At 44.6% G+C, this 20,189-nt stretch overlaps 1 protein-coding gene and 1 non-coding gene across 2 annotated transcripts in view; both read left to right on the top strand.

Moving 5' to 3' along the window:
* OPCML (opioid binding protein/cell adhesion molecule like) overlaps positions 1-20,189 on the top strand; it is a 1,278,294-nt gene that overhangs the window by 54,139 nt on the left and 1,203,966 nt on the right. The gene's annotated exons all lie outside the window — the stretch shown is intronic.
* TRNAG-GCC lies at positions 16,305-16,375 on the top strand. Its single transcript has one exon. It is a non-coding gene; the product is annotated as a tRNA-Gly (tRNA).

Below are 20,189 nucleotides of genomic sequence, written 5' to 3'. Positions count from 1 at the left end.
GTTGCTAATTTTGTCTCGGTTGCCAAACAACTAGTGAGAATAGTAGTGGTGTTCAAGCCATTGAACTCATGCTGGAAACATGGTTCCCTATAGCACCAGGGTTTTGCCTGGAAACCAGAGCTTTGCTTCAGGGGCTCCTGTGCTTGTTGTTTCTGGTCCCAGGGAAGAGGATAATTCCAGGAAATGTGGGATTTTAGGGAAGAACAGACTTTCTGTTCCATTAAAAGGCAGTCCAAGATTGGCTTGGTGTCTGGTATTTGGTGTCTGCACCCCTCATCTTTTCTCCCAGATCAGATTACCTCCACTGAATCAATCCATCAATGGCATTTTTTGAGCACTTGCTATGTGCAGAGTGCTGTACCAAGCCCCTTGGATAGTACAATACAATAACGTTGGTAGACATGATCCATGTCGACAAGGATTTTTCAGATTAGTTAGGGAGACCAGTAGTGAAATAAATTACAGATGGATACGTACACCAGTGCTGCAGGGCTGGAGGTGGAGTGAATATAAAGTGCTTAAGGGACACAGGTCCAAGTGCATAGGTGACACAGAAGGGAAGGAAAATAAGAGAAGTGATGGCTTAGTCAGTGAAAGCCTTGTGGAGGAGGCATGATTTTAGTAGTGCTTCAAATGTGGGGAGAGTAGTGAGTGGGGAGGGAAATCGAGGCCTCAAGACAAATGAAATTGAGGTACAGAGAGTAGGTTGGTGCTAGAGGAGCCAAGTGTGAAGACTGGATTTTGGCAAATCAGTGAGGTAAAGCAATAATCATAATGATCATAATAATGGTACTTGTTAAGCCCTTACTATGTGCCAAGCATTGTACTACTACTACTACTAATAATAATGGCATTTATTAAGTGCTTACTATGTGCAAAGCACTGTTTTAAGCACTGGGGAGGTTACAAGGTGATCAGGTTGTCCCACAGGGGGCTCACAGTCTTAATTCCCATTTTACAGATGAGGGAACTGAGGCACAGAGAAGTGAAGTGAAGTGCCCAAAGTCACACAGCCAACAACTGGTGGAGCTGGGATTTGAACCCATGACCTCTGACTCCAAAGCCTGGGCTCTTTCCACTGAGCCATGCTGCTTCAAGCACTGTACTAAGCGCTGGGATAGACAGAAGATATTCAGGTTGGACACAGTCCTGGTCCTACGTGAGGATTACAGACTAAGTAGAGGGAGTAGGATTTAATCCCCATTTTGAAGATGAGGAAACTGAGGTATAGAGAAAGTTAAGTGACTGGTCCAAGGTCACAGAGCAGACAAGTGATGGAGCTGGGATTGGAATCCAGGTCCTCTGAATTCTAGGTCTGTGCTCTTTCCACTAGGCCTCCTGGTTCCCCAAGCCAGAGGGAACTGATTTAGTGCCTTCATGATGGTGATAAGAAATTTCTGTTTGATGTGGAGCTGGATGAGTTGCAGAGAGACAAGGACATCGAAGCGTTTTAGATGAATGATCTGGGCAGCATTGTGAAGGGAACAGAGGGGAAAAACTGGAGACAGGGAGGTCAGTGTGGAGGTTGATGCAGGAGTCAAGATGGGATATGATAAGTGCTTCGATCAGAGTGACAGCACCAAGGATTGATAACACTCATTTCTCAAACCCAGTTGTTACAATTGACAACACCCATTTCTCAAGCCCAAAGCCTTGGCATTATCCTTGGCTTCTCTCTCTCTTTAAAGCCTCATGTTTTCTTTCTCCACAACAGCTCCATAATGTGCCTCTTCTTCTCCATCTAAACTGCCCCAACCCTGGTCCAAGCCCTTGAAATACTCCACCTTGACCTCTTCATCCCTGATCTCCCTGCCACTGATTTCTCCCATCTCCAGTTCATACGTCACATTGTTGCCTGGATCCTTCACCTAACACAGTGCTCTGCAAATGTCTCCCTGCTTGCAAAAACCACCAATGGCTATCCATTCCTCTCCGCATGAAGGAGAAACTCTTTGCCACTAGTTTTAAGGCATTCCCTCTGCTCCCACCCTGCTACCTCTGCTTATTCCTGTCCCTAAAGCACTCCAGCTTGTAAGTTTTATACCTTTCAAGCCAACCTATCCGCCGTGCTTCAGTCTCATCTCTCTCACCCCTGAACTCTTCCTCATGACCTCCCTTCTTACTAGAATTCCCCCTTTACATCTGAAAGACCACAGTTCTCTCCACCTTCAAGGTCCTTCTGAAATCAGCCTTCCCTGATAAATCTCTCCTCTTCCCACACTATTTCCACTTTTATAATGATGGCATTTATTAAGCACTTACTGCATGCAAAGCACTGTTCTAAGCACTGGGGAGGTTACAAGGTGATCAGGTTGTCCCACGGGGGGGCTCACAGTCTTAATCCCTAATTAGAGATGAGGTAACTGAGGCACAGAGAAGTTAAGTGACTTGCCCAAAGTCACACAGCTGACAAACGGTGGAGCCGAAATTTGAATCCATGACCTCTGATTCCAAAGCCCATGATCTTTCCACTGAGCCACACTAATTCTCAGTAATGGTATTCGTTAAGGCTTACTATGTGCCAAGCACTGTTCTAAGCACTGAGGCAGATACAAGATTATCATGTTGTCCCAAGTGGGGCTTACCATCTTAATCCCCATTTTACAGATGAGCTAACTGAGGCTCAGAGAAGTTAAGTGACTTTCCCAAAGTCACATAGCTGACAAGTGGCGGAGGCAGGATTAGAACCCATGACCTTTGAATTCCAAATCTGTTCTCTTTCCACTAAGCCACCCTGCTTTTCTCACCTCAGCACTTGAATACCCATACCTCCACCCCACTCTCTGTCTCCATGGCATTTCTGTACATATATTCCACTCACATTTCCTCCTACCTATAATTTGTTTCAGTGTCCACCTCCCCTACTAGATTACAATTTCCCTGAAGCCTGGGATCATTTCTGCTAATTCTATTAGACTCTCCCAAGTGTCTAGTACCATGCTTCTCACAAAGAAGTCCCTCAGTAAAAACTGTTAATTGATTGACTGATTGATTGGTGCATGAGGAGGATTTAAGTTGAGGGACTGAACTGGGTGTGGGGGTTGAAATGCAGCCACAACATTCTTGCTTTGGAAATCAAAGGTGGCAAGAGTTTTCCTTCATTGTCAATTAGAATAAAGACAAAAGCAGCCCCCTGAGCACCAGAGAGCCCTGCTCCAGGGGGGAAGGTATTCTGAAAGCCCCAAATTCCCTGAGGTATGGTGGGTAGGCTGGGGAATGGGAGCTTCACCTGTTTGTTTTTTTTTTCAGTGACATTTTTCAAGCATTTATTATTGCCAGGCACTGTACTATACGGGTGCCGGCAGAAGGAGGAACCGGCTTCATACCATGAATCCCAGATTTGACTCTTCCCATTTGGTCTTCATGGCCCAGGCACTGGGAACAACAATAACGATAGAGATGCTGGCAAATGGGAGTACTGGCTTAATAATAATAATAATAATGTTGGCATTTGTTAAGCGCTTACTATGTGCAAAGCACTGTTCTAAGCGCTGGGGGGGCTACAAAGTGATCAGGTTGTCCCACGTGGGGCTTACAGTCTTAATCCCCATTTGCCACGGACCCCAGATTTGAGTCTTCCTATTTGGGTCTTCATGGCCCTAGCACAGGGGAAAAACAATAAAGATAGGGGCGCCGGCGAAAGGGGGGAATGGCTTCATGCCATGAACCCCAGATTTGAGTCTTGCCATTTGGGTCTTTGTGACCTAAACAACAGGGAGAACATGATTGCTGGCAAAAAGCGGGACTGCCTCCATGTCATATACTCTTTTAGACTGTGAGCCCACTGTTGGGTAGGGACTGTCTCTATATGTTGCCAATTTGTACTTCCCAAGCGCTTAGTACAGTGCTCTGCACATAGTAAGCGATCAATAAATACGATTGATGGTGATGATGATGTACTCAAGTTTTGATGGTACTTATTTGGATCTTCCTGGCCTGGGTGCCGGGAATCAGACTAAAAATACTAGTCAGCAAAAGGGGGCTGGCTTCATGACTGAGACCCATGTGCCTCTCTGACCCCTTTCTAATAATAATAATAATAATGGCATTTATTAAGTGCTTACTATGTGCAAAGCACTGTTCTAAGTGCTGGGGAGGTTACAAGGAGATCAGGTTGTCCCACGGGGGGCTCATAGTCTTCATCCCCATTTGACAGATGAGGGAACTGAGGCCCAGAGAAGTGAAGTGACTTGCCCAAAGTCACACAGCTGACAAGTGGCAGAGCCGGGATTTGAGCCCATGACCCCTGACTCCAAAGCCTGGGCTCTTTCCACTGAGCCACGCAGCTTCTCACGCTGCTTCTAGACTGTGAGCTCATTGTTGGGTAGGGACTTTCTCTATAGGTAGCTGACTTGTACTTCCCAAGTGCTTAGTACAGTGCTCTGTACATAGTAAGGGCTCAATAAATACGATTGAATGAATGAATGTACTAAGCCTTAGGGAAGTTAGAAGATGATCAAGTTGGACAGTTCATATTCCACATGGGGCTTCCAATCTTAATCCCGTTTTACAGATGAGGTAACTGAGGTACAAAGAAGCAAAGCGGGTTGCCAAGGCCATAAAGTAGACAAGTAGTTGTGACAGGATTAGAACCCAGGTCCCGTGACACCCAGAACTATGCTCTTTCCACTAGGGCCATGCTGCTTCTCACATCCAGCAGACATGTCTCTGCTCAAGGGCAGCTGTGCCCATCTGCACTGGCCTGCAAAGGGCAGGATTTCCATGCTTGTTCGCTTCAGTCAGCCAAGCATTTGTCCCATTTTCTGCTCCAACAGACCAAACCTTTAATGGGCAGGGCTAGCCAACAAACCCAAGCACAGGAAACAAGATCGTAGCTCTGTGCCCAAATAACGCTGACAGTAAGCCTGCTGCAGAAGTCGGAGACCAGAACCAGAGTTGCGGGTTGTCAGCTTTCTCCTCCACTGCCCTTCTGCTGGACACCATCCAGAATCATGGTGGAAGCCTTTCTTAGGTGGGTTTGGGGAGGAGAAACCCCCTCTCCTCTGGGACTGAGGATCTATGCAGTGCCAGGGATCTTGAAGTGACCTGGAAGTTGCAACCAGAGATCCAGGGGGGCCCATGCTCCCAGCTTTGCTGGTTTGTGGCCACCCTGAAGTTGTCAAGGCGCAGTCACTACAGCACCAGAAGAAGTGGTCCAAGTGCCCCAGGCTCAGTATTGCAGGGCAGACCAGAAGCAAGTCACAAGGGGATGCCAATAGCCACTCTACAGGGGGTCCCCGTTTTATTGGATTTCCAGGAGCACCAGTTGCACTGGTAATGGCGTTGGGTGTTAGGATATTGAGTCCACTTGATCCACAGGGATTCTCCCCATCAGGAGACTGTCCCAGATTAAGTCAATAATTTCACATTTGTTTAATTAAGCCTAATAGACTCATTAGTTCAATCTGAGCCCTCGCTCCCCAGGGAGTCATGATCAGAAGCTGTGAAGAAGTTTTTTTTCCTAAACATGCCTGTGGTATTCCTTCAGAACCGTGCTCCTGAGTTTCAGACATATTCTTGGCAATTGGATGTTTTAGAGGCTGAAGCCTGTTCTTTCCTTTTCTTTCCTTTTCTACCAGCATGGGGACCCCTGGAATTGCCTGTAGCTGGGAACAGTGTTTCTGCATCAATCTCTTTCACTGATCATTTGTCCAGGACCAGGATCCATTGATCCATTAGATCTATTGAGTGGATCTATTGAATCTGGCATTTCCTCAGGCCCAACAAGGCTCTCCTATCCCCTGGTTTATTATTATTATTATTATTATTAATAATAATTGTGGTATTTGTTAAGCATTTACTAAGTGCCAGATACTATACTAAGCACTGGGGTGGATGGAAGCAAATTGGGTTGGACAGTCCCTGTCCCATATAGGGCTCACGGGCTCAATCCTCATTTTACAGATGAGGTAACTGAGGCCAAGAGAACTGAAGTCCCTTCCTTCCTCACCTGCTCATCCCCCTCTCCATCCCCCCATCTCACCTCCTTCCCTTCCCCACAGCACCTGTATATATGTAGATATGTTTGTGCATATTTATTACTCTATTTATTTATTTATTTATTTATTTATCTTACTTGTACATATCTATTTTATTTATTTTATTTTGTTAGTATGTTTGGTTTTGTTCTCTGTCTCCCCCTTCTAGACTGTGAGCCCACTGTTGGGTAGGGACTGTCTCTATATGTTGCCAACTTGTACTTCCCAAGCGCTTAGTACAGGGCTCTGCACACAGTAAGCACTCAATAAATATGATTGATTGATTGATTATAGTGACTTGCCCAAAGTCACATAGCAGACAAGTGACAGAGCCAGGATTAGAATCCATGACTCTCTGGGTCCCAGGCCCGTGTTCTATCCTCTACACCATGTTGCTTTGTCAATGAATTATCACACTCACCAGCAGAACGTAAGGGGAAGAGCATGATCCTGGAAGTCATGGAAACCTGGATAATCCTGGCTGGCTCTGCCATTTCCCATCTGAGTGGCCCTGGGCAAGTTTCTTAACTTCTCTGGGTCTCAGTTTCCCTATCTGTCAAATGGGGTTAAAGTACCTGCTCTCTCCCTCCACCTTTAGACAGTGATCCCCACATGGGACAGGGACTGTGTCCAGTCAGGTTGTACTATATAGATTACAGTGCTTGGTACAGTGCTCTTCCTCCCTTCAAGGCCCTGCTGAGAGCTCACCTCCTCCAGGAGGCCTTCCCAGACTGAGCCCCTTCTTTCCTCTCCCCCTCGTCCCCCTCTCCATCCCCCCGTCTTACCTCCTTCCCTTCCCCACAGCACCTGTATATATGTATATATGGTTGTACATATTTATTACTCTATTTATTTATTTATTTTACTTGTACATTTCTATCCTACTTATTTTATTTTGTTGGTATGTTTGGTTCTGTTCTCTGTCTCCCCCTTTTAGACTGTGAGCCCACTGTTGGGTAGGGACTGTCTCTATGTGATGCCAATTTGTACTTCCCAAGCGCTTAGTACAGTGCTCTGCACATAGTAAGCGCTCAATAAATACGATTGATTGATTGATTGATTGATTACAATGATTGACTCATAATAAGTGCTTAATATATGCCACAATTATTATTATTACTTCGTACTCAATAATTTTTATTTTTGGTCCTCCCTCAACCACAGGCCATGCATTAAAGGTTGCAGAGGAGCCTCACAATAATTGAACAAAGTTATTGACCAAAAGATGAACAAAAGCTTGTTGGATTCCAGAGTCTTTTGTCTTAGGGAACACCCCGTGCCTGGGGCCACACTTTTCTGTAGCTCTGATTTGGTTAAGGGCTAGATGGAGAATTGGCTTCCTTGTTGAATGTTGGAGGGCCCATTACAACTTGGGAAAATGAGTTTCTTCAGGTCATTTTCAGCCAAGAGGACTCATAGGTAAAACTGTTCTCTGGGATGGAGCTGTTTCAACTTTTTGAACAGAAATGTTCTTTTCCCTGCTACTTACTGGCTCACAATCTATCCCTCCCAAGCTCCTCTTCTGACTTTCCTCCCTCCTGCTTCCCACCCAGTACTCTTCCTGTTTCTCTAGCCTTAAATTCAATCAATCAATCAGTCATATTTATTGAACACTTACTGTGTGTAGAACACTTTACTAAGCGCTTGGAGAGTACAATACAACAGACTTGGTAGACACATTCCCTGCCCACAGCAAACTCACAGTTTAGAAGGGGAGACAGATACCAACATAATAAATAAATTAAGGATATATACATAAATGCTGTGAGGCTGAGGGACAGGTGAATAAAGGATGCAAATCCAGGCATTGCAGAAAGGAGTGAGAAAAGAGAGAGTGAAGGCTTAGTCAAGGAAGGCATCTTGGAGAAGATGTCTCTGTTTTTTGTTGTATTGTACTTTCCCATGCGCTTAGTATAGTGCTCTGCACACAATAAGTGCTCAATAAATACATTTGAATGAATGAATGAATATGGAGAGGGAGGGCATTCCAGGCCAGAGGTAGGATGTGGGCATGGGCATGGATTAAATGATTAAAAGACAGATAGAGAGAGAGAAGAAGTGAAACGGCAGTTTCTAGCCTTCCTAGTGGGCTCACAGTCTTAATCCCCATCTTACAGATGAGGTAACTAAGGCACAAAGAAGTTAAGTGACATACTCAAGGTGACATGACAGACAAACGGTGGAGCCAGGATCATAACCCAGGTCCTTTGATGCCCAGGTCCATGCTCTTGTCACTTAGACCAATGGTGCTCTCCTGCTTCTGACATTTTAAACAAATTTTTGTTTTGGGGTTACTTTCTTCAAATGGTACTTTAGACTTTGACCTCCATTTTGGCCTATTCCACTTTCCCAGCTCTGTGTCTATGGCTAATGCTCAGCGGAGGGTTCAGCAAAAATCCAGTGCTTTGGAACTGTGTCGACCATCTATCCAGCTCATGCAGGCAATATGCTTCCCCTTTGGCTAGTCAATCAATCAATCAATCATATTTATTGAGCGCTTACTGTGTGCAGGGCACTGTACTAAGCGCTTGGGAAGTACAAGTTGGTAACATATAGAGACAGTCCCTACCCAACAGTGTAGTCCTTATGCAACCTCCAATATTTCCATCATTGGTATTTATTGAACACGTACTGTGTGCAGGGCACAGAGGCCAGTACTAATCCAAACAAACTCTAATGGGGGAAGTCAAGGATGGAGTTGTAGTTCCAGATGTTTGGCCGTGAAACAGATGCAAAAAGTGATAGCTTCCTTGAACAGAAGTTGTGGAAAAGGAGGGGAATGGCAGCAGATGACTGTTTTTTTTTTTAAAACAAGTACATCATCTGACTAAATATACCTGTTTATGTGTGTATGTGTGTGTGTATATGAGAGAGAGAGAGACTTCAGAGTGTGAAGCTGCAGTTTCTAGCCTTCCAGAGGGCTCTGGAGAAGAGTGTTCTTCAGGGAGTTGAGCTACCATCTGCTGGTCTCACAGGACTTGTGCTAGATGTCCACGTGGACTTGTGATGTCCAAAGGTCCGATAGAAACGGATCCTGGTTTGCATAAATAGAAAGTCAGGTGGGCATAAACGCACATTAGATAAAAAGGGTTGATTGCCAAGCTGGCTGGGGGTAGCTTATTGCTTCTGTTAAACAGTGGCTGGGTCTGCTCAATCCAAGTGAAGAGGAGGAAATAGCACTCATTCAGCTGATAGGCTTCTCAAAGAAAGACCACTGGGAGCCTTCAAACCTGAGTGGCTGAATCTGTATAAGAAAAAAGAACTTTGGAAGGGCTTGCTCCTGTTTTCTAAATAAGAGGAACCCTGCTCAATAGTTCACTCCTTGTGGGCAACGGTCATGTGTACTACTCCTATTGTACTTTTCCCGGCCCTCAGTACAGTACTCTGCATACTGAGCACGATATATGTTCAGTAAATACAATTAATTGATACAGTGGGTATTTCATTGATTAAAGTTAAACAATCAAGCACAATCTCCCTAAAATTTCCCCTGCACCTCTCAAATCCCACCCTCCTCCTGTACCCTCCTTGACTCTCCCTTCTTCCCAGCAGTATTCCCCCCTCTTAAAATCTGCTCCCTCCACCTGCTCCTCCAATTCCATTCCTTAGTACCTTATCTATACTCTTTTCCCCTCCTACCCCTCTCTGATTGCCATCTTTAACCTCTAACTCTCTAATGGCTCCTTCTCTACTTCTTACAAACCTGCCCTTGTCTCTTATCCTAAAAAAAAAAAGACCCCATGGCACCCTACAGTTATTGCTCTATCTCTCTCCTACCTTTCTTCTCCAAACTCCTTGAGCGAATTGTTTACAACCCTGTCTTCACTTCCTCTCCTCCTATTCCCTCCTCGACCCTTTTCAATTTGGCTTTCACCCCAACCACATAAACTGTCTTATCAGAGGTTATTAATGACCTCCTTCTGGCCACATCCAGTGTCCTCTACTACATCCTAATCCTCCTTGACTGCTCAGCTGCCTTTGAAACAGTGAACCACCCCCTTCTCCTGGAAGTGCTATTGAATCTTGGCTTCACTGTCACTAACCTTTCCTGGTTTTCCTATCTCTCTGGCCTTTCCTTCTCAGTCTCTTTCCCCAATTACTCCTCTGCCTCCCAACCCCTAACTGTGGGAGTCCCTCAAGGCTCAATTTTAGGTCACCTTCAATTCTTCAGCTACACCCACTGCCTTGGTGAATTCATTCACTCTCACAGCTTCAATTATCAACTCTATGTGGATGATTTCCAAGTGTACCTCTCCAGCCCTGGTCTCTCTCCTCTCCAGTCTTACATTTTGTGGTGCCTCAAAGCCATCTCTATTTAGGTGTCCTCCAAATACCTCAAACTGAAAAAACTAAAACCAAACTCCTATCATTCCACCCAAACCCTGTCCTTCCTTGGACTTTCCCATTACAATAGATAACACCATCATTTTTCCCACCTTGAATACTGCAGCAGCCTCCTTGCTGACCTCCCAGCCTCCTGTCTCTCCCCACTCCAGTACTCATTCCACTCTGCTAAGTTGATTGTTTCTTCTAAAAAAAAACAAACTTGGTCCCTTCTCCTAAAAACTTCCAGTGGTTGCCCATTCATCTCCACATGACACAGAAGTTTTTCAATCAATCGATGGGATTTATTAAGCACTTACTTTGTGCAGGACTTGGGTGAGTATGACAAGCAGCGTGGCTCAGTAGAAAGTGCCCGGGCTTGGGAGTCAGAGGTCATGGGTTCCAAACCCAGCTCTGCCGCTTGTCAGCTGTGTGACTTTGGGCAAGTCACTTAACTTCTCTGGGCCTCAGTTACCTCCTCTGTAAAATGGGGATTAAGACTGTGAGCCCCATGTGGGACAACGTGATCACCTTGTAACCTCCCCGGTACTTAGGACAGTGCTTTGCACATCGTAATCGATTAACAAATGCCATTATTATTATTATTATTATAACAATATAACAGACACATTCCCAGAAATTCCTCACCATTAGCTTTAAAGCACTCATTAGGCTTTCCCCATAGACAATCTCCTACTACAATGCAACCTGCACACTTTGATTCTCCAAAACTAACCACCTCACTGTACCTAATTCTTATTTATCTCACTGCTGAGCCCTTCTCCATACCTGCCCTCAGGCCTGAAACTCCTTCCCTCTTCACATCTGACATATCACCACTCTCCCTCCTTCAAAAGCCTCCTAAAATCACATCTCCTCCAAGATAGCTTCCCAGACTACACCCTCAGTTCCTTGCATCATCTGTTCACTTGGGTCTAAGCACTTTGATATACACCCCTCCCCCTGCCCCCCAGTCCTTGTGTATGTATCCTTCTCTAATCTCTCATCTCCTTGTGAGCAGGGATCATCTATTTCCTACTCTTTTGTATTGTACTCTCCCAAATATTTAGTACAACGATCTGCATTTAGTGAGCACTAAATACCACTGATTGATTGATTGATTGATTGGGTAACATGCAATAGCTGTAAGGTGAAATACTTGCATTAGCACAATGTGGAAGGGATTGTCAACCAGATATACACATCAATAAAGATTTCAGGTCATCTCCAAATTATTTTCAAGCTTAAAGGACAGCAAGTTATGTGTATATATAGAATCTGAAAGACGAACACTTCTGTGTGACACAATTCGTCTTTGAAGTTAATGGACCATTAAGGAGTGCTGAGCAGCCCTGTCAAACAAGCGGAATTGTCAGCAAGTCAGGAATCACATGAACAAAGACCTGAGTTTTTTCTGACCTCAAACAAATGGAATTCAGTCGATCAGTTACATTAGCACTTTCTGTGTGCCAAGCACTGTTCTAAGCGCTGGGACAGAGAGAAAGTAATCAGGTTGTCCCACATGAGGCGTTCAGTCTTAATCCCTGTCTTATAAATGAGGTAACTGAGGCACAGAGAAGTTAAGTGGCTTGCCCAAGGTCACACAGCATTCAAGTGACAGAGTCGGTATTAGAACTCACGTCCTCTGACTCCCAAGCTCGTGCTCTTTCCACTAAGCCACACTGCCTATGCTGAAATAAATACTATATTTACTGAGCACTTACTCCTGCAGACCCCTGCTCTGTATGTGTAGGAGAATACAGTAGAGTTAGTAGGCATCAATCAATCAGTGGTATTTATTGAGCACTCAATGTGTGCAGAGCACTGTTCCAAGTGCTTGGGAGCATACAATATGACAGAGTTTATAGACACATTCCCCGTCCACAGTGAGTTTACAGTCAAGAGGGGGAAGTCTAGGCATAATCCCTGTTCTCAAGGAATTTACAATTTAGTGGGGAGATGGGCCCCCAAAATCTACTAAAGATAGGAGGATATAAGAGTGTATAAGGAGTAGATAGGGCTGGGTGGAGGGAGAGAGGGGGAAAAGAGGGAAGAAAAAAAACACCACCTTCTCAGATACTATTTCCACGTCATTTCTCTTTCTTTGTGTGTGATAATCTTCCCTGAGCCTCTGCTCCATGACAATTCTCCCTTCCTGTATATAGCACTCTGAGATCACCTGTTTTCTTCTGTTGTCTTTCATCTGTTTACTATCCTGTCACAATAGCTGAAGTTTTGTATCAGTGAGACATTTTCCTGCCTATTAGGTTTAGTTTCCCCATTTCATTTTAACAAAATCAGCTGTTTGGATAACTTGTGATTATCCATTCTCCTCCCAAGTCCTGCTTAGAAATGGTATGAAGTGACAAGGATTACATTAATGCTGGCCTTCTGACTGCATTTTCTTGCAATTCTGCCATGCCCCTCGAAGACCTACTGTTGGTCCAGTGGAAAGAGCACTCTGTGAATCAGAAGACCTGGGTTCTCATTCCAGTTCTGCCTGTGTCTGGCTAACATGGGTGGAAACCATACATGTATTTCACAATGTGCCGTGCCCCTGCTTACCTTCTTATTCATAGCACTCCACGTCCCGGCAGGGACTCTCTTTCCTGGCAGGAGTCAGAGAGAGTGAGTGGCTCTGAGCAAGCCACTAGTACTATAATCAACTCCTGCACTCACATTCTGAGGCTCAAATCTCACTCTTGACAGGAGACTCCATCATTCTTACCACTTCCTGCATGTAGGAATGAGTGCTACACTGCTGGAGTCCGAGGGCAGGGGTTCAAATTCTGGCTCCGCCAACTGTCAGCTGTGTGATTTTGGGCAAGTCACTTCACTTCTCTGAGCATCAGTTCCCTCATCTGTAAAATGAGGATGAAGACTGTGAGCCCCCAGTGGGACAACCTGATCACCTTGTAACCTCCCCAGTGCTTAGAACAGTGCTTTGCACATAGTAAGCATTTAATAAATGCCATTATTATTGTTATTATTATTATTACTTCTACTATTGAGAAGCAGCATACTGGATAGAGCCTGGGCCTGGGAACCGGAAAGTCATGGGTTCTAATCCCGGCTCTGCCATTTATCTATTTATCTAATCCCAGGTCTGGGACCTTGGGCCAAGTCATTTCACTTTTCTGGGCCTCAGTTGCCTCATTTGTAAAATGGGGATTGAAACTGTGAGCCTCAAGTGGGGCAGGACTGTGTCCTACGCAAATGCACTCCAGCACTTAGTACAGTGCCTAGCACAGAGTAAGCATTTACCAAATACCACAATTAGTACTACTATTACTACTACTACTACTCTTACTATTAGAGAAGCAGTGTGGCCTAGTGGAAAGAGACCAGGCTTGGGAGTCAGAGGACCTGGGTTCTAATCCTACTCTGCCACATGTCCACTTTGTGACCTTGGGCATGTCATTTAACTTCTCTGCACCCCAGTTACCCCAATTGTATAACGGGGATTAAATCCTACTCTTTCCTGTTTAGACCGTGACTCCCATGTGGGACAGGGACTGCATCCAACCTGATGAACTTGTATCTACCACAGTTATAAGAACGGTGTTTGGCCCATAGTAAGTACTTAACAAGTACCAGTCTGTCAGTCTGTCAGTCTATCATATTTAATGAGCGCTTACTGTGTGCAGAGCTCAGTGTCAAGAGCCCAGACTTGGGAGCTAGAGGTCATGGGTTCGAATCCCGACTCTGCCACTTGTCAGCTGTGTGACTTTGGGCAAGTCACTTAACCTCTCTGTGCCTCAGTTACCTCATCTGTAAAATGGGGATTAAGACTGTGAGCCCCATGTGGGACAACCTGATCACCTTGTATCCCCCCAGCACTTAGAAGAGTGCTTTGCACATAGTAAGCGCTTAACAAATGCCATCATTTATAATAAGAATAATAATGGCATTTATAAAGCACTTACTATATGCAAAGTACTGTTCTAAGTGCTGGGGATGTTACAAGGTGATCAGGTTGTCACAGTCTCAATCCCCATTTTCCAGATGAGGTAACTGAGGCACAGAGAAGTTAAGTGACTTGCCCACAGTCACACAGCTGACAATTGGCAGAGCCGGGATTTGAACCCCTGACCTCTGACTCCAAAGCCTGTGCTCTTTCCACTGAGCCACGCTGCTTCTCACGGGCTTTGACTGTGCCATCTACAGTGTTGAGAAAGTCAGGGGAAGGACAGGTTTTGAGTGGGGTGATAAAGGGTTCTGTTGTAGACATATTGAGTTTGAGGTGATGGTGGCACACTCAAGTAGAGATATCTCAAAGGCAGGAGGAAATGCAAGAGTGCAGAGAGGGAGAGATTTACGGGCTGGAGATGAAGATTTGGAAATCATCCACATAGAGGCGATAGTTGAAGCTGAGTGAATAAATTCTCCAAGGAAGTTGGTATAGATGTAGAATATTTTTTTAATTACTACTATTACTACTGTTACTACTTATGCTCATACTACGTAGGTGGCTTTCGTGGTTAGCATTTTTTATAAGGTCAAGTCTAGTAATGTTAAATAAGGTCAGAGACTATAGCTGCCTGACAGGCATTCAACTTTGTGTGCATCTTGATGTCATGTTGGTATCGCACTGTCGGTTTCATTCATTCATTCATTCAGTCATATTTATTGAGCACTTACTATGTGCAGAGCACTGTGCTAAGCGCTTGGTGAGTACAATTTGGCGACATATAGAGACAGTCCCTACCCAACAATGAGCTCACAGTCTAGAAGGGGGAGACAGACAACAAAACAAAACATATTAACAAAATAAAATAAATAGAATAAATATGTACAAGTAAAATAAATAGAGTAATAAATATGTACAAACATATATACATATATACAGGTGCTGTGGGGAGGGGAAGGAGGTAAGGCACGGGGGATGGGGAGGGGGAGGAGAGGGAGAGGAAGGAGGGGGCTCAGTCTGGGAAGGCCTCCTGGAGGAGGTGAGCTCTCAGTAGGGCTTTGAAGGGAGGAAGAGAGCTAGCTTGGTGGATGTGCGGAGGGAGGGCATTCCAGGCCAGGGAGAGGATGTGGGTTGGGTGTCGATGGCGGGTCATTCATTGAATCATATTTATTGAGCACTTACTGTGTGCAGAGCACTGTACTAAGCACTTGGGAAGTACAAGTTTGGCAATATATAGAGAAGGTCCCTACACAACAATGGGCTCACAATCTAGAAGGGGGAGACAGACAACAAAACAAAGCATGTGGACAGGTGTCAAGTCGCCAGAATAAATAGAATTGAAGCTAAATGCACATCATTAACAAAATAAATAGAATAGTAAATATGAACAAGGAAAATAAATAGAGTAATAATTCTGTACAAACATATATACAGGTGCTGTGGGGAGGGGAAGGAGGTAGGGCCAGGGGGGTGAGAGGGAGGAGGAGACACAGAGGACACACTAGCTCTCTTGATTTTGTTATCTGCCTTCTTATTTCCCCTGGTATCCTAGGGAGGTATACTGATGTGGGGCAACTATTAACATGGGGAATGGATGAGGTGCTTTCAAGACCCTGAAAAGTGACATGTTACAGCTAAAAGCTAGGAGGAAACTCTGGCAATTCATTCATTCATTTGATAGTATTTATTGAGCGCTTACTGTGTGCAGAGCACTGTACTAAGCACTTGGGAAGTACAAGTCTGCATCATATAGGGATGGTCCCTACCCAATAATGAGCAAGGCACATTGCAGTTGAAAGAGGTGCAGTTCTCCTAGCGCAGCATCTTAGGGAGGATCATGAAACAAAGATCAAAAATGAAACAAACACAGAAGCATAATAAATGGTAATCATAATAGGGCTATTTCATATTTCTTAGATGCTTATGATGTGCTAAATGCTGGGATAGATACAAAATAATCATATCAGACCCAGTCACTGTCCCACAGTCTAAGTGGGAAAGAGAACAGGTATTTAATCTCCATTTTACAGGAAACTGAGGCAGTCAGGCAGTCAATCATATCTTTTGAGCACTTCCTGTGTGCAGAGCACTGAGCATTGGTGGTTCAGTTGTAGAATTCTCTCTTGCCACGTGGGAGGCCTGGGTTCGATTCCCGGCCAATGCAAATGTTATTAGAGAAGCAGTGTGGCTCAGTGGAAAGAGCCCGGATTTGGGAGTCAGAGGTCATGGGTTCAAATCCCGGCTCTGACACATGTCTGCTGTGTGACCTTGGGCAAGTCACTTAACTTCTCTGAGCCTCAGTTACCTCATCTGTAAAATGGGGATGAGGATGGTGAGCCCCACGTGGGATAACCTGATCACCTTGTATTCCCCCCAGCGCTTAGAACCGTGCTTTGCACATAGTAAGTGCTTCACAAATGCCATCATTATTTATTATTATTACTAAGTGCTTGGGAGAGTACAATATAATAACTGACACATTCCCTGCCCACATTGAGTATGAGCTTAAAGTCTAGAGGACATGCTACTGCCCAAGGCCAAAGAGCATGCAAGTAGTGAAGACAGGATGAGAACCCAGGTTTCCTGACTCTCAGTCCTGTCCTCTTTTCTGTAGGCCAGGGTCTAGGCCATACCTTCATGGGAGCAAGGTGAGATTGGAGCTATCTGACCTGACACTGGTACTGTCTTTAAATACTTACCTACCTACCTCACAGAAAGCCATAGGTGGCTCTTTGGTCATAAAGCTTTGCCCCTGTTGGTATGGCTCCGTCTGGCTTTACCTATTTTGAGAACCTGAACTAGAGTCTAGATCTCCTGGTTCCCAGACCTGTGTTTTTTACACTAAACTAACATTTATTAGTAACAAGCTGTTTTTAATAATACTATTATAATAATAATAATAGTATTTGTTAAGCACTTACTATGTGTCAGACACTGTACTAAGCTCTGGGGTAGATACAAGCAAACCAGCTTGGACACAGTCCCTGTCCCACATGAGGCTCACAGGTGACACTCTTAATCCCCATTTTACAGGAGAGGTAACTGAGGCCAGAGAAGTAAGTAACTTGACCAAGGTCACACAGCAGATGAGTGGTGGGGCCAGGATTGGAAACCATTGATATGTTATTTCACCCCCAGTAGCTTTTTGATGTTAGGGTCATTCTTTCATAATGTCCTGGAGGACAAGGATCATGTTTACTAACTCCAGTGACTCTCCCAAGTGTGTTACACAGTGCTTTGTGCAGAATAAGCACTCCCAAGTGTGTTAGACAAGTGCTTTGTGCAGAATAAACACTCAGTAAGTACCACTGATTGTGCTTGATCAAAACAGTGGTTAGTGAATAGAGATTGGGCCTGGGGCCTGGGTTCTAATTCCAGCTCTACCACTCATCTGCTGTGTGACCTTGGGTAAGTTACTTAACTTCTCTGTGCCTCAGTTACCTTATCTGCAAAGTGGGGATTAAGATTTTCAGCCCCACGTGGGACGGGAATTGTATCCAACCTGACTAGCTTGTATCTACCCCAGCACTTAGTTCAGTACCTGACACATAGTAAGCGCTTCACAAATAACATATAAAAAAGATGAGATCCAGCAGGGGTAGGAAACCATCCCTCCAGCACAGAAATGTCTACTCAGATGACCTCCCGTCACCTCAAACTAAACTTGTCCAAAACTGAACTCCTTATCTTCCCATCCAAACCCTGTCCTCCCTCTGACTTTCCCATCACTGTAGGTGTCACCACCATCCTTCCTGTCTCACAAGCCCTTGGCATTATCCTTGAATCTTCTGTCTCATTCAACCAGTGGAAAGAGCACAGGCTTGGGAATCAGAGGTCGTGGGTTCTAATTCCGGCTCTGCCATTTATCAGCTGTGTGACTTTGGGCAAGTCACTTAACTTCTCTGTGCCTCAGTTACCTCATATATAAAATAAAGATTAAGACTGTGAGCCTAATGTGGGACAATCCGATTACTTTGTATCTACCCCAGCGCTTAGAGCAGTGCTTGGGACATAATAAGTGCTTAACAAATACCATTATTATTATTATTATTATATTCAATACATCACAAAAATCAACTGTTTCCTCTCCATCCAAACTACTATCATGCTAATACAATCACTCCTCCTATCCTGCCTGGATTACTGCATCAGCCTCCTTGCTGTTCTCCCAGCCTCCAGTCTCTCCCCACTCCAGTCCATACTTTGCTCTGCTGCCCAGATCATTTTTCTACAAAATCATTCAGGACATGTCACCCTGTTCCTCAAAAACCCCAGTGGTTGCCCTTCCACCTCTGCATCAAACAAAACCTTCTCAACATTGGCATTAAAGCACTCTCCCACCTTGCCCCCTACTACCTCACCTCACTAGTCTTTTTCTAAAACACAGTCCACACCGTCTCACTGTGCCTTAATCTCTCCTTTCTCACTGCTGATCCTTAGGCCGCATCCTGCCTCTGGCCTGGAATACCCTACCCCTCAAGTCTGCAGACAATTACTCTCCCCCCTCAAAGCCTTATTGAAGGCACATCTCCAAGAGGCCTTCCCAGGTTAAGCCCCCCTTTCCTCTTCTCCCACTCTTTTCTGCTTCACCCTGACTTGCTCTCTTTTCTCTTCCCCTCTCCCAGCCCCACAGCACTTATGTACGTATCTGTAATTTATTTATATTGAGGTCTGTCTCCCCACCTCTAGACTATAAGCTCATTGTGGACAGGTAATGTGTCTGTTCATTGTTGTATTGTACTCTCTGAAGTGCTTAGTACAATGCTCTGCACACAGTAAATGCTCAATATAGATGTTTGAATGAATTAATGAATGAATATGGGGCAGTTTGTCAGTGGATGGGCAGGAGGCTGCCAAGCTCCATAAGTGGGGTGTGATAGTAAAGGAATGCTATGTGAGGGCATAGAAGGGAGAGAAATGGGGCCAAGCTAAGATGGAGTCCCTGAAATGTCACTCGATGTACAAGGTCCTTGGCAAGAAACATTTGATGAGGCAAGGAGGTTGCTGGACTTGCTGAACTGAGTTCATAGAACTTCTCCAGCACCCAGATGGAAAGCTGAATCTAAAAGAAGGAGAAGGAAAAGGTGGAGAAGGAGGAGGAGAAGGAGATGAAGGAGAAAGAGAAGGAGGAGAAAGAGGAGGGGGGGAGCACAAAGAAGGGGAGGAGGGGAAGGTGGAAGGGGAGAGGAGGAGAAGAAAAAGAAAAGAAAACCCAGACCCACACTTCCATGTGTTTTTTTTTCCACAAAGGAAAATGGTAACAAATTCAGGATGGCTTCTTTGGAAGTAATTTGAGGCTGCAGTTTTCAGGACCTGCTCTGAAGAGATTTTATTCTGACCCTAATCAAAATCAGTAGTTTCTGCAACACACCTCCTTGTGTGAAAACAGTGTTTTTCTGCTCAGTGAAAGAGGGAAATAGCCAACCAAGGGTTTAAGAGTTATGGTCTTTAGAATTGCAAAAGTCTGTAATGTACTGGAAATGATTTCTTGGTCTGCTGGATTTGGGTAGCACACCACCCTCCCTGTGTGAAGATGATTCCATCCCCTTTGGATGTAAGTTGAGCAAATTAGCCAGATGATTCAGCCCTCAGATATGGCCTCAACTATCTAGGACTTTTCAAGTGAAACCGGGGTTTTATTTGTTCCAAAACATATAGATTAACAAGACCAAAGAGCATTTTAAGGGGAGTGAAAATCTACTTATGTAAAACTAGTTACTGAGAAACAGGATAGCATTTACATGTAGTCATGAAGTACAAGGGACCTTGGTATAAATTATACTGGTGCACACACAATGTAGGAATGCGCAAAATTTATGGATTTGTATGTATGTGAGGGAATTCTGGGGAGAATTCTCAAAATCTAAATGCAGTGCAGAAAGCATATAACAGTAATAATAATGATTGCGGTATTTGTTAAGCACTTACTGTGTGCCAGGCACTGTACTAAGCACTGGGGCAGATCCAAGCAAATTGGG

This window comes from Tachyglossus aculeatus, chromosome 11 (genome assembly GCF_015852505.1).
Source record: "Tachyglossus aculeatus isolate mTacAcu1 chromosome 11, mTacAcu1.pri, whole genome shotgun sequence".
Lineage (NCBI taxonomy): Eukaryota > Metazoa > Chordata > Mammalia > Monotremata > Tachyglossidae > Tachyglossus > Tachyglossus aculeatus.
The sequence above is the reverse complement of the archived record's forward strand: the minus strand, read 5'-3'. Positions and strand labels throughout refer to the sequence as shown.